This window comes from Geospiza fortis, unplaced genomic scaffold (genome assembly GCF_000277835.1).
Source record: "Geospiza fortis unplaced genomic scaffold, GeoFor_1.0 scaffold317, whole genome shotgun sequence".
Taxonomy (NCBI): Eukaryota; Metazoa; Chordata; class Aves; order Passeriformes; family Thraupidae; genus Geospiza; species Geospiza fortis.
In genome coordinates this window covers 368,491-382,790 of record NW_005054398.1, presented here as the reverse complement: position 1 = coordinate 382,790, position 14,300 = coordinate 368,491, and positions in this window count along the sequence as shown.

Below are 14,300 nucleotides of genomic sequence, written 5' to 3'. Positions count from 1 at the left end.
TTTCTGATGTGCAGCAGAAACATTGTGTGCAACCTGCCAGTTCTTTCTCAGGCCAGTTAGGTTAGAATTAGGGACGTTTTCAGTGAGAATCTTCTCCCCTGCCTTGCAAAAGGCTCATGGAAACACGTATAAGGGGCTCTTCCAGCTCCTTGTTCCATCCCAGAGCAGGCCAAAGCAAAGGAGGCTTTGGGCTCAGACCCAAATGGTGGATAGATAAATTTCTAATTGGTTTCACTGTGGATAGAAATGTGAAATTGAGGCATGATGATCTTCATGAAGGGCTCAAGAGAGTGTGACATCTGGTACCATTTGGGTACAGTTTTGGTGGGGGGAAAATTCTGTGCCAGTTGAACTCCCTGACAAGTTTATCATTGCATGTAAGGGCGCTGCTGGCAGCACTGAAGCAACACCTCAGTCACAGCTCTAATTGTTGGGAGATGCCCAGCAGTACTGCCAATATCAGTGTCCAGGTAAAAGCTGGGTGTCACTTAGGAGAGAGATTGACAAAGTTATACTGAGCCATTTTTAAAAGTTATTTCAGAATTTTTCTTTTCAAGTTTTACTGAGAAACATGGAATCAGAGTTTAGTTTTCATTACATAAACAAACAAAAAGCAACAAAACAAAAAAGCTATATAGGTTTTTTGAACAGTTATCTATTTTCTGCACTCGACCTTGCCATCTGGACAGGGAGATGTGTAAACCCAAGCTGCAAGTTGAGTTCCTTCTGGTATGCAGAATTCTGCTGCCTGTTGTTGGTCTCGTTTAAGTCTGAGCCCTCAAAATCCTGCAGGGGTATCACATTCTTCCTTTTTCCTATATTCTTCTTAGATCTTCCAGTTTTCTCCAAGCCCTCCCATAAATGTTTGCTTCCTCCAGGTTTTGAGAGAGCAGAGTCCTGTGTTCCTTGCACCGGGTGACTGCAGTGAGAGTCCTTGCTGTGCAAACAGTGACAAACCTGGCTGGCACAGGGCTGGTTTCAGACCAGTGAAACACTGGCAATTCAACTGCAAACATCTGCTAGTTCAACAGAGAAGCTCTGTCTTCCTTTATTTTCCCCTCTGTTTGTGTTTGCATGTGTGCACCAGATAAGAGATCCACACACTTAAAAAAACAATGGTAAATAAATAAGCAAGCCTAGCAAATATGACCTAGATCCTAAAAGTCCTAAAAGCACTTACAGCATCACCTTTCCTCAGCAACAGAGATGAAAATCACTGCTAGATTGAAGGAGTTTACACAGCTACTGTGCTGCAGCTCTGCTAGGGCATGTAGGATTCAGCTTACAGAGGGACTTTTCTTGATGGTCCCTCCATAGCAGATTTATGTAGCAGTAGTTTTGGACCCTGTTTCTTCACCAGAACATACTCACTGTATTGAAAAATAATGCAGGATTTTCCATGAGTTTTAAGTTTCTATCAGCATTTCTGTAATGATGGATAGCCCAAGAAGATCTTCCATGATGCACAGCCATCAGTGCTGTACCCAGAAGCCTTTCAACCACAGAAAAGAAGTGGACCCAGGTTTTGGCCTAGGTACTCATTTCTGCTGCTGCAATGTCCCCCACTGGAGTGACACCTGCCATGTGTCCTGGTCCACTTTCTCATGGTGTAACCAACAAACAGGAATTTTGTGGCTTCTTTTTCCTCAGTCATGCAGGTCCAACCCATATCTCCAAAACACAGAGTCAAATTCAGCCCTTAAAGCACAGACTATTTTCATCTACACCATGGCATTCCCTGTCCTGGCAAAATTCCAGCTTACTGCATTTGACCTCAGAAAGGAGATGTATCGTGCTCCTACTATGCTGTTGGAATTATGCAACTGACCAATTTATTATATTTTAAAGATTATAATATGGTTAATGGGCAGCAAACTTAGTGAAGTCATCAGACTAAGTGTACTGCAGGTGCAACATCTTTTTTCACTAGAATTTGATTCATTCACAAAATTATTTATTTACTCAAAACAACTGTCATGCTTCCTTTGTCCAGAGATAATTAAATAAGCTTTCCAATTTATTTGTGTATTCTAATTTACATAGGGTACCGACCCAAAAAACCTTTCTGCCTACCCAGAGAGAAGGCATAAAATACATAGATAAATCTAAGTGGCAGCCAGGGCACAAAAAGAGCAATTCTGGCTGGTGAGGGCACTGTTGCTGTAGCTGGGAGCCTGGCCCTGGCTGGCTCAGCAGTGGGAGTTGGGGCTGGAATAAGCTAAGTACTGCCAGGGAGCTTTCTGTCTTCTTTTCTGAGGTCACAGGAAAGTGCAGGTCTGAGATATTGAACTGTCCCCGTGCAGAGCTTTTATACTGCCTTTACTTGCACCTTCTTTAACTGAGCTTTCCAGGGTACAGGCAGGTACTCAGAGCAAGTTACTCCACTTCCGTTTCACATCTTCCAGGTGCTGGTCTTTGTACAGGCCCTCTATGATAAGAGAATTACATCCAAAGCTCATCAGCTCTGTGCTGTGTTCTGAGTCTAAGGCTTCCTGCAGCTGAGGTTCACATTTCTCAGAGGCTCCTTATGTTCAAAGTTTTAGATACTTCTGTGGTTCCTCCTACCATAGGATTCAAATCCTTCACAAACATTTGTGCACAATTGCACAATATTATTGTGAGTCCGGCAAATGGCACTGGATCCTTTATGGAGAAGAGGCACAAAGGGGCCCAACATAGAATATTTGCAGCAAAGAATATATATAGGCCATGTCTCAGAAATACCAGCTACAAAGATACTGGAGCATTGTAGGGTGTTGTAAACCTTTTGTAAGTTTAAAGAAGAGAATATACAAGTACTTTCAAGGCAGTCCAGGCCTGTTTAGGCTGTCTGGGTACAGGAAAATGATTGTATGGACAGGCTGGATCAGTGGGCTGAGGCCAACTATGTGAGGGCTGGGTCCTGCCCTTGGCTCCCTCCAACCCCTGCAGTGCCACAGGCTGGGGCAGAGGGGCTGGAAAGCTGCAAAAGGCCCTGGGGGTGCTGGCCAACAGCAGCTGAACATGAGCAGGTGTGCCCAGGTGGCCAAGAAGAGCAGTGGCACCTGGCCTGTGGCAGCCATGGTGTGTCCAGCAGGAGCCAGGCACTGACCTGTGCTGGGCACTGCTGAGGCCACAGCGCGAGTGCTGCGTCCTGTTCTGGGCTCTCAGGAAAAGAAGGACTCTGAGGTGTTGGAGCAAATCCAGAGAAGGGCAGCACTCCCAGGGGAAGGTCTGGATCAAAGTCCTATGAGGAACAGCTGAGGGAGTTGGGCAGTTTAGCCTGGAGAAAAGAAGATTCAGGGGGAATCTTGTTGTTCTCTACAACTCCCTGACAGGAGGTTGTGGCCAGATGGAGGCTGGCCTCATCACCCAAGTACCAGGTGATAGGATGAAAGGAAATGGACTCAAATGGTGCCAGGGGAGATTTAGATTGGATATTGGGAAAAATTTCTTCATGAACAGCATTGTCAAGCACTGGAATTGGCCCCTCAGGGGAAGTGGTGTGTCACCAGCATATTTTCTGAAAAATCTCTTTGCCCAGGATTTTCTCCTGGGAAGCTGAGAAGCCTCAAAAAATGAAAAATGAAAACAATAATTATCTGATTTGCTTCTCCTGTGTTGTGTTGCTTTGGAATGTGTTTGGACATTGTTTACCAACAGGTGATTGTTTCATTGGTTTAGGTGTGAGATGTTTTGACTTATTGGCCAATCACGGTCAAGCTGTGTCAAGGCTCTGGAAAGAGTCACAAGTTTTCTTTAGTATCTTTCTAGCCTTCTCTAAGTATCCTTTCTGTATTCTTTAGTATCGTTTAGTACGGTGCTCTTGTATATAATATAGTATCATAAAATAATAGATTAGCCTTCTAAGAACATGGAGTCAGATGCATCCTTCCTCCCTTCGTCTGGGAGCCCCACAAATATATGACAGTGGTGGAGTCAAAATTCCTGCATGCATTGGAAGATGTGTAGGTGTGGCACTGAGGGACATGGTTTAGAGGTGGGCTTGGCAGTGCTCTGTTAAGACTAGACTCCATCTTAGAGGTATTTTCCAACCTAAATGATTCTACAGTGTCCTGAGATTCCATCTGCTCTAATATTTTTTTCCGTGTAAGACCTTATGGGCACTTCAGGAGTCCATGAATGAGTTGGAGTATTAACCTACTTTTCCGAAGTTTTAGGAAGTGCATTTCTGTTTTGATTGTCCTGTCTCTGAGCCACAAAAGCCAGAGATGTGGTAGCTGTGAGCAGACACATTTTAGCCAACACAGCTGGGCTTTGGCTCCCCAGCAGCCAGTCCTGCTCAAGCTCTGGGACCACATGTGCTCCAATACCCAGGACTGGATCCACAGCTGGGGCAATGCTGCACTTGGTGACTTCAGGGATTGTGTGTGTGAACTGATTTATGATCCTCAAGTGTGTTGTGTAGTAGCTCTTTTTTTTTCCCCAGACAAGGAAATGCAGCTTCAAACATATCTGTCTTATTTATAAGCAGTTTAAACTTTACACTCAAGTTATTTTCTTCTCTTTCCCCAAGCTCATAATTTAAGGGGAAAACCATCAAAAATAAGTACATAACATAGCAGAATACAAACCCTTAAAAACTAGCAGAACCTTCAGTCTCTGCTTGTTTTCTTTTATGGTATTTTGTTTTATTAATAAGGCTGCCTCTGTATTCATGACAAAATAAGAAAACTATTTCCAATGAAACAGATAAGTCTTTGTTAGACATCAAATATAACTAATATTTGATGTCATAAATATTAATGACTTTCATGTCTTCAGATACTTTAGAATCAATTCCAAACATTTTTGTTTTGATTCACTCTTATTTATTTTTTCACATTGAACTGGTAGAAGGGATTTTCCCCTGTTTTCCATGGAAAATGTATCAAGTTCTGCAACCTTCTTTTCTGTTTGAATTAAGATGTTGTTCAGTGTATTTACATGGCTGTGTCTGTTCAGCCAGGCAGAATTAGCAGTTAGGATCATGTAACAGAAATGTAGATATGATGGCTACAAGTCCAGCTGTAAGTTAGAATTGATCCTGGGATCTCCTGGTAGAAGAGAAGGGATTGAAAGAGGCAGGTCTTTACCAGGAAATATTCAGTAGACCACATTTTCTTTGGGCATAGCACACAGCACAACCTGTAGCCTGACATCTGTTTTCTTTGCCAATTCCTCACAGGTACTGAACAATAATTGGGATCTCAGCAACAATAAATTGATATTTGTTGCTCCTTAAAAGCAGGACATTCCTCTTTCTAAGTGGAATAGTTCTGTCTCTAATCACAAATGTTCAGACTCAGGTTTAGGCCACAAATTCAAATTTTCCTGCCCTCTAAATAAATAATGAGTAATGTTAACAGTGGAAGGAGTGTTGATACAGAGAGCAGAGTCTCCCAGAGATTAGATATCTGAACCTGATAAACCTATAACAACTGGGGGCCAAGTTAAAAAATCCATGCACATATGGAGGAGGGGTGATTCTTTGCCTGTAGAGGGTTGGTCTATTCTCAGATCAAAGGAGAAAAAACTTGCAAGCATGTGATGGGAAATGTAGGAAAACAGAAATTTGAAAAAAAAAACCTTAAAAAAAGTCTGAATGCTTTCAGAGCATGAAGGAAAGAAATCCCATGTCCTTTCCAAGCCTGTGGAACATCATAGCTGTTGTAAATAGGCCAGTCCCAAAGGGAGTACGCATGTTCCAAATGGGAGGAGATTATTTGCTGCACCATTTTAGCATTTATCAGTAATTAATGGAAACTTGACAGGGATTTTGAGCAAAATAATTCAGTGTTTCATAAGCCCAAGGTTTGGCATAAAAAATGTTTTACTTATGGTATATTCATATGGTGAGAACATAGCCAAGTTGTTAGCATTAATGAAATCCATCCTAATTCCTCTTTGTAAGATGCAATATTAATCTGCTGGTATTGAACAAGGAGTTCAAAGGAGTTAAGACAAAAGAGTAGGACAAGGAGAAAATAAATTTGAAAATTGCATCATTCAGATCACAAACTAGAGGCTGAACAGAATTGCTTCAGTTTGGTGATGAGATTGATGTGTTACTTTGATTTTTTTAGATGGTTGTGGAGGTAGAGAATATTTCCTCGAGAATATTTAGTTAATACCACCAAAACCTAGTGACTGCATGGGATTTGGTGGTATTAACTAAATTTGGAAGTTTTATCCTGGTTTGCTGAAGAAGTGAGGCTTAAGAGAATATATTTTATGCCTGTTCTCTCAACCCAAGCAATGTTGAATGTTTTGGCCAGCTTCAGTCAAAATTGAGAGGAGTGAAACTTCTCTTTCTACTAACTGAGTTCCTTGGTTTCTTTAAAGTGTTCTCTTAAATGGCTTCTTAAAATGTTGACTAGATAGAAAAGATGGGCTCAAATTAGTCCCAGAGGGAAAGCACTGTTCATTGTGTATGGCAGTAACAAGCCAGCCATCAGTGGAGCCTCCTCTGACAAGTCAGCAGGCAGCTCTGTTCCCTCTGCTCTTGTTGGGTAGGTTATCATACAGAAATAAGGGAGGAGGGCTCTTCAGGCAGGTGTAGTTTAGGGAACAAAGACCATTATCTGTAGGGTATCAGGTAAATTTATTCCAGTGCTTACACTACAGTGTGCTTTTCAGTACTGCTCTCTGTCAGCCGTCCCCACTGAGATCAATGGGAGATGTATTGTGGACTGAAAAGATAACAGCATAAAGAATGGGAATGTACAATCTTGAAAAGCTCCTGTGTCCAGAGAAAGATCCCTGAGTGCCAGTACTGACAGCTCCTTACAGAACTTCCAGAATGAAATCCTTGTGCCGTTCCCAACAAGGTCACGGAGAGGGCCTGTAAGAAAAAAATAAAGTTTTCTTTGTGTCTTGGTCTGGATGCTGCCACGAGTTGAGAAAACAATTAATATCAATATTTTAGCAGATCTTTTTCAAACTGTTGATTTTTCCAGTGATTTTGTGTTAGTTACTCAATGCCAGCAAGTGAAAGATTAAATGGAAACATCCAAGGATAGTCTGAATCCTTTGGTTTACACAATTGTATATGCTTCATTGCATTGCTGGCTGCCTTGCAAGGAACAAATAAATAGATGGCACCAAAGTTTTGAACTGTCCACAAGGATTGAGAAATATGGTTTTATTTTGAAGCAAAACCAATATTGGTGGCATTTTCATGCCCATTTGCTTGAGCCTAATGGGCTTGATGCTTTCTGTGCACATAGTGGGTACTTGCATACACACCTTGGCAGCACAGGAACTTTGTACATGAATTTGTGTTTGATAGTCTTGCTCTGCACAGCTGAAATGACACCAGCTCTTCTGGGCTGAAATAAGGAGCACACAAAGCAGGCTTTGGTAGCTTGCTATGGAGATTTGTTCAGTCCATTTGCTCTAGCTAAAGCAGTGTATTAGGAGGGTTTGCCTCCATTCAGACAATATGAGTCAATCATAATTCCATCAGAGTAAAGAGAAGCTTTAGGCAGAATCAAAAAATATTTGTAACAAAGAAGTTTTCTCTTTTCAAATTAACATTTACCATTTACTAATGCAAAGAGAGAAAGGTAGGTTACAGTGCATGGTGTAGCATGCTTGGAAGAGTGGGACATCTTCTAAGGCCCAGTGAGAGGCTGTGGTTTGGAGCTTCTGAGAGGTGAATCGGCCTCTCTGAAGCCTCATGCTGCTACTGGTACATGAATTACCTGAGCTGACACAAAACAAATTACCAAACCCACTGCTTCAAGGGACAGGGGACAAGGGACAGCCTTTCCTCTTGTCTGACACTGTGAAGTAATGGACAGGCTTGATTTGCATCCCCCACTCCAGAGAGAAAGGATTTACCATTGCTGTTCTGAGAGATACAAGAAATTCCACCTTGTGCCAGGATACTCCAAGGATCCAGGCTTATATAATGATGCTTGCTGTTCTTCTGCAAGATCAGTTCCCAGCTTTCCTAAGAGGTATTTCCAGCGCTCAAGTGGATGAATACTGACAGCTTCTGCTTTGTATCCTCAAAAGGATGAAGGAGAAGACAATGCTGAAAATAGTACTTAACTCTGTGCTGTTGACCTCCTACCCAACTGTGCCACATCCACATTGACAGAACCATAACCTCCCTGACTTGCATTGAGAACTAAGGAACGCATTGTTACTGGCCCAAATTCATCCCATTGAGTTCCTTTGCAGCGGTATTTGACCCCAAAATTGTCCTTTTAAGCAGTATATCTTTACTTGGAAAGAAAAAAATCAGAGTTTGAGCATGGAGAAACAGTTTGGGGTTTGGCTTGTTTTATTTAGTTGTAGGAACTGACAAAGGAGAATGCTCAGGAAAATAGAATAATGTCGAGGGACTTTTGATATTCTGAACAAAAGAAAAAACAGCACTTAGATATACACAGTCCTCAGTGCAAAGGTGGGGCTACCGAGGGATCCAGAGTGCTAGATGTCTCATGTGCTTTCTTCTTTTCTCATGTTCTGGGTGGCTGTGTGATCTGATGGCTGTCAGACTCTCCGTGGTCTGACAAGGCTTTACTTCTCTTTAGAAATGTATTTTGTTTTATAATTTATGCCTGTGACCAGTTAGGAGGAAAATGCTGTTCTCCGAAATACAACTCAGACACATCAATGCAGATAGAGAAAGAGGAGCACTTTGATAGAATTGGAGAGCTACAGGCAGCACTGGGTTTATTTTCCAATGGAGAGCCTTCATTTGAACATGCAATAGGTGCCCCTGGTGATTCCTGTGCAATGACTTCAAAAGACCCTGATCTTGAGCTTATGGAAAAATCTGAGTAATGCCAAGCTGATAAAAAGACATATCTTTGTATGTCTTCTGACAGGGAAAAAGGAAAAAAAAAAAGAAATAAACCCCTAACCCAAATTCCTCAAAAGCAAGGCTCTGCAAGATGAGCCTGTGCCTTCAAAAGACTTATCACAAACCATCTTACCATAAAGGGATTTATAATATATAAGTATATATAGGCAGTAAGAGAAATTGTAGTATCTAACTATGTACAGACAATGGAATTTACTGTTAATTGTCCCTCCTTTTGTTCACTGAAGGAGTGAGGAGGAGAACAAGGTAATTTCAGGCTGCCTGCAGCTGGTGGTGTCCATTCTGCAGACTGTGCTGGGCAGTGCTGGCTGTGTGGGGGCAGAGCAGGAGTTTCACCCCCTCGTGCTCTCGCTGCTCCTCTCTGGCCCTGCTGTCTCCCTGTGTGGACATGACCAGTCCTGTGGCTCTGATTTAGCTAAGCTCTCCCTGGATTCCTCACAGCAATTCCTCTACCAGCTCTTTTAGTCATGCTTTCAGAAGAAAACCCAGTATTAGTAAGATCTTATCCAAGGTTTTACAGTGCCTGATGCTTTGCTTACCAATCCTGGAGAGCCTGAATGCTGGAGAATTTCCAATTATCTGTTTGTTGTTAGAAAAGGAGGGAGGAAATCCATTTCAGGTATTACTGATGAGAAGCAGGTCATGTGGTTTTGATGCAAAAGGATTTGAAAATTTTCTCACCATTGAGAAGGTGGAGTCAAAACATTGAAAAGATAATTACTTTAAACTTTCTAGAGTTTTGTCAAAAATATTTAGGACTGTTATTTTAGTAATCTTCTGGTAGATGAGTCCACATCTTGAAAAGTACCCTAGCATCCTAAAAATGGATGATGAGCTGTCCTTTCTTCCTCCAAGGATTAAAAAACTAACCAACTAACTAAAAAAAAAAAAAAAAACCCCAAACCAGCAACAACAATAACACAAAAACACCCAAACCTTGTTATAGGCAGAGTGGAACATGGTTTGGTCTGGGTTTGGCCCTTCTTTGGCAAGTTCTTCTGCACGTGAGGCAAAAAAAATTGGCTTCTGGCTTACGGTCTGAAAGCATTGGACTAACAGGTGAAGCAAAAATGACAAAGAATGTAGACATTTTCCACAGCTTTCCGAGTTGCCCATGGCCATGCAGCATTGGGGCAGCTGTGTACAGCTGCATGTGACCTTCCATATCCACTGAATGTGACCCCAAACGGAGAGAAAGGTCAATTACTTACCTAATCAGAAAATCATCTGAATGCTCTGAAAAAAACTTGATAATGGAACGCTATTTAATTCACTGGGAATTTTCTGTGGATTTTTATGCAGTTAAATTTTTATCCTGAGCCTCACCCTTAGTGTATAAGGCATTTGCAAGTATGAATTGGGTGAGCTGTGCTGTAACTACAGGACTCTAGACCTGAGAGATGAGAAAACTCAGCAGTGATAGGGCAAGCAAGGGACAAGCTCCCCTCCTGGGGAATTGTCTGTTGAGGGACTTGTGTGTCTTCCTCTGCCATACACAGTACTTGGCATTTTTAGGAAGAAACTACTGATGCCAGTCTTGCAAATCATGAATGGCTGAATATAAGGTACTGTAAAACACATCCTTTGGCTGGTGAGGAGAGCAGCTCAGGGTGGTTCAGCTTGTCCCCATCTCCATTTACATTCAGGAGTGTGTCTGCTTCCCTGAGCCTCCGGAGATACCCAACCGTTCTAGATCCACCAAAGATGAGGAAGCTCTACCTCAATAAGGAAATGAGTATTACTATTAACAACTTCTGCAGGTGTGTAGAAATCTGCTTTCATGTCTGTTAGAATTCCTCTCTCTCAGAGTTCTCACAGATGCAAACAAAACAGCAATTTGGAACCAAACGATGTGTAACAGGGATCAGCCCTCGCTTGATCCTCTTCCCTGTTCTCCAGAGAACCTCCTTAACCTGAAAATTATGTGAGTTAATTATGAAATTATGTTCAACAAGAGCTCAAGTGCATTCAGCACAAATTGAGAAGAAACACAAACAGTTTGTAGTGTCCTTCAGCAGGTCTGTGCAGGCCTATTCCCATGCCTGTGTGTGTGAGCAGGCTCATTACTGGTGTGAATAGCCCAGCTCTGTGAAAAGCTGAGGAGAGGCAGGAGCACAGGGAGACCAGACTCAAGTTGTGTTTCAGTGGGTCCAACACTCCAGTGGGAAAGACCTGGGGGAGCTGTTCATGCCCCATTAGCCTTCAGGGAGGGATGTCTCCAAGGCACAAAGCAAAAATGTTTTAAAGACCCCGGGATGCAGACAGCACCTTTCAGCTTCTCAGTAGTCTGCTCCCAGCAGTACACATCATTAGGCTGAGATGAAAATTTGGTAGTCAGAGCCACAGAGAGAATGCCCATGCAGGAGAGAAATACAGGAAGAGGTCAGAGAGAATCTGATGGTGGTATTGCTCAAGTTGCAAAAAAATAGCACTTTTGTGGTGTGGAAGAGGTGGGCTTGCGACTGTGTGAAGAAATGATTGCCATCTGTGGCTAGCAGGGGAGAATTACCTGCTCTGAAATGGATACTTTGTCCACCCTGATATTCTGCAGCAGTTTCTGGTATGACCTAACCTTTAAAGCAGCTCTTTTTGGCCAAGAGCTGGATGACTTCATGTGCTTTTATGTTCAGGTATTCCAGAAGACAGGCTCTGGTTACTTTTTGCTTGTTTCATTTGAGTTTGTTCGTGTTTAATTTGTAATGCAGTGGCACTGCTGATAATAGGAATAAATGTGCCCCCTAATTAGTAGCTTAGACTGTTAAAATATGGAACTAAAATAGACTCAGGAGAACAGCCATGGGAGCGAGAGTTCCCAGATCCTCTGGCAGGCAGCAGTTGTACTAGAGGTTTTTAAGCCTAAGAAGGCACCTTAAGCTGTCAAGGCTGTGGCTGGTGAGTCCACCTAGGAGTAGAACCAGGTCTGGGTTTTGGACTCAATCCCTACTTATTTATTGTCTATCTAGTAGTCATTAAAGCCAGCAAGGCGGATGGAAGCAGTAAACCTCAAAGTGCCCTGATGTCATCCCTGGGAAAAATGTCTACAGGTTAGTGCAAACAAGCCCAACACATGCAGGTGGTCTGTGCTGTCTGTGATAATTGGGGGCAGTGGAAATGCTGAGCATTTTCCTGTGGTATAAGATTAGTCTTGGCTGTAATATCTCTCTGAGGAGCTGCTCTAATTAATGCAAAATACTCTACTTACTACTTAATTAATACTGAGGCCGTACAAAATAGTGCAAAATCAAGAGCCTTTATTTAGTAGTGCCTGCAGTTGTGGTGTGAGTGAACCTGTCAGACACGTTGGTGTGGCCATGTTAGGGATATGTAAGGGAGGAGGTCCAAGGCCCACCTTGAGTGCCAGGTGCTGTGCCCTGCTCTGGCTGCCTCAGTGCTGAGGGCCCCAGCAGAGAGAGGATGGCAGATAAGGCAACTTCGCACATAAAACCTGCAGAAGCAAGGGCAGGGTCACCTGGTCCTGATACAGCAGCTGGCACCCTGTGGTCCACCCCTGTGAGAAGAGTGGCCGTGTCTCTGCTGTCCGTTGCTTGCTCTCAGTGGCACAGATGGACACGGCTGTGCTGCCATGCCCTGTGATGTGCATCACGGGCACAGGGCCCGGCCTGGCCTGCGGGCATAGCCAGGGCAAGGCCAGCCCTGGATAGAGGGGAGGAGCTCCCCACACTGCCCCGGCCGCAGCCCCGGCCCCACGCAGCAGTCCCGGTGTGCCCCGAGTGTGGCAGCCCTGGTGTGCAGGATGTCCCGAGTGTGGCACACCCGGTGTGTCCCGAGTGTGGCACTCCCGGTGTGTCCCGAGTGTGGCACACCCGGTGTGCGCTGTGTCGCGAGTGTGGCACTCCCGGTGTGTCCCGAGTGTGGCACACCCGGTGTGTCCCGAGTGTGGCACTCCCGGTGTGTCCCGAGTGTGGCACACCCGGTGTGTCCCGAGTGTGGCACACCCGGTGTGCGCAGAGCCCCGGAGAGCAGCCGGGCAGGAGACTCTGCCCAGGCATTTCCAGAAGAGGCTGAAGGGGCTGCGATTCTTAGGGCAAAGGGTGGCTCTTCCCTCTTTTCTCTTTGCAAATATAAACGTCACCTTGCAAACTGTACTGTGACTCCGCTGGAAAAATCTGGAACTTTTTTTCCCTGGTTGTTGTTGTTGTATTGTATTTTTTTCCAAGCAAGGGTGCCAGTGCAACTCGCCCCGTAGCGCAAAGGGACCCAGAAAGAGAGAAGAAGATAAAATGAATTTAAATTCCAAAGGGGTTTCAGTGCTGGTTTCCTAGTCCCCGAGTCAGCAATGTGTTTGTGAAAATTCAGCCTTTTTGTCTCTCAGAAAAAAGGGCTAAATCTACATCGGTGGCCCAGTCTAGGTTTGCTATTCTTTGCATTTTCTATTCAAGTGAATGAGAGTGAATGAAGTGGCCTGGGACCCTTTATTTGATCTACTCAATTGCATAAAGTGACAGAATTCTAATATATTTGTTTAATGCTCTTCAATGGGGCTTTCACTTTCTAGCTTGCAAATGAAGCCTCGATCTGCAAAGTTTTGTCCTTTTTTTCTTTCTACCTTTTTTTTTCCTGGCAGAGAGACCATATTTCATAACTTGGGCTACGGTTTGAAGTGATTTCAAGAGGAGTTTTAGACTCGAAAAGTGGGAAATAAAGAAACAGATGTGAAGTTATTGTAAATTCTTATAGTAGGCTCTGGGGCTATTGTAAACCCACTGCAGGCGGTCCAAAGCCTCTCTTTTTCATGCTGTAATTGAAACATATTAATTAGATAATTTGTTGTTAGTTTAAAAGAAACAAATACAGCCCTCCAAGGCTTCACAGCCTCGGTTTCTTTTTGTTAACAAAAACAAAACAAAAAGAACCAGAACCAACCCACAAAGTGACATTTATATTAAGATTCCGAGATAATTCGGCACTGAAGCTGATGAAGCTGCTAAGTTTTTTCTCCCTTTCCCAAGGACCACTTTTGAAAAAAGTCTGGCTCATACAACTCCCTCTCAGGGGTCGCCGGGGAGTTCTTTTCTCCCTACCTGGCACAGACCGCCCTTCCCTGCAAGGCGCGGTTCGAGAGAAAATAAATATTCTGAGTGAGAAGGAGCTGGCTGTCTTCAATAGAGGATTCAGTCCTGTGGGGTGGTGTCTTGTCACATGTCGCAGAGAGAGAAAACAAAACAAAACAAGACCACAAAAAAAAAAAAAGGGAAAAAAAAAGGAAAAAAAGAACAGCAGCAGAGAAAGGATTCACATACCATGCGCTGACATGAAGCAAACCTCCGAGCCGCCAAGCCCGGCTGGGTTCTCGGGCTTACCTTGCACAGCCGGGCTCCAACCCATCCTCCGGAAGAAAAGAGCTTTTGTCTGAAATGAACGGTGTCTTTGCATTAAGTACGCCTAGCTTATAATGTCTCGCTGGCAAATAAAACATAAAAAAAAAAAAAAAAAAAAGAAAAAAACCCCCCCACCCCCCCGG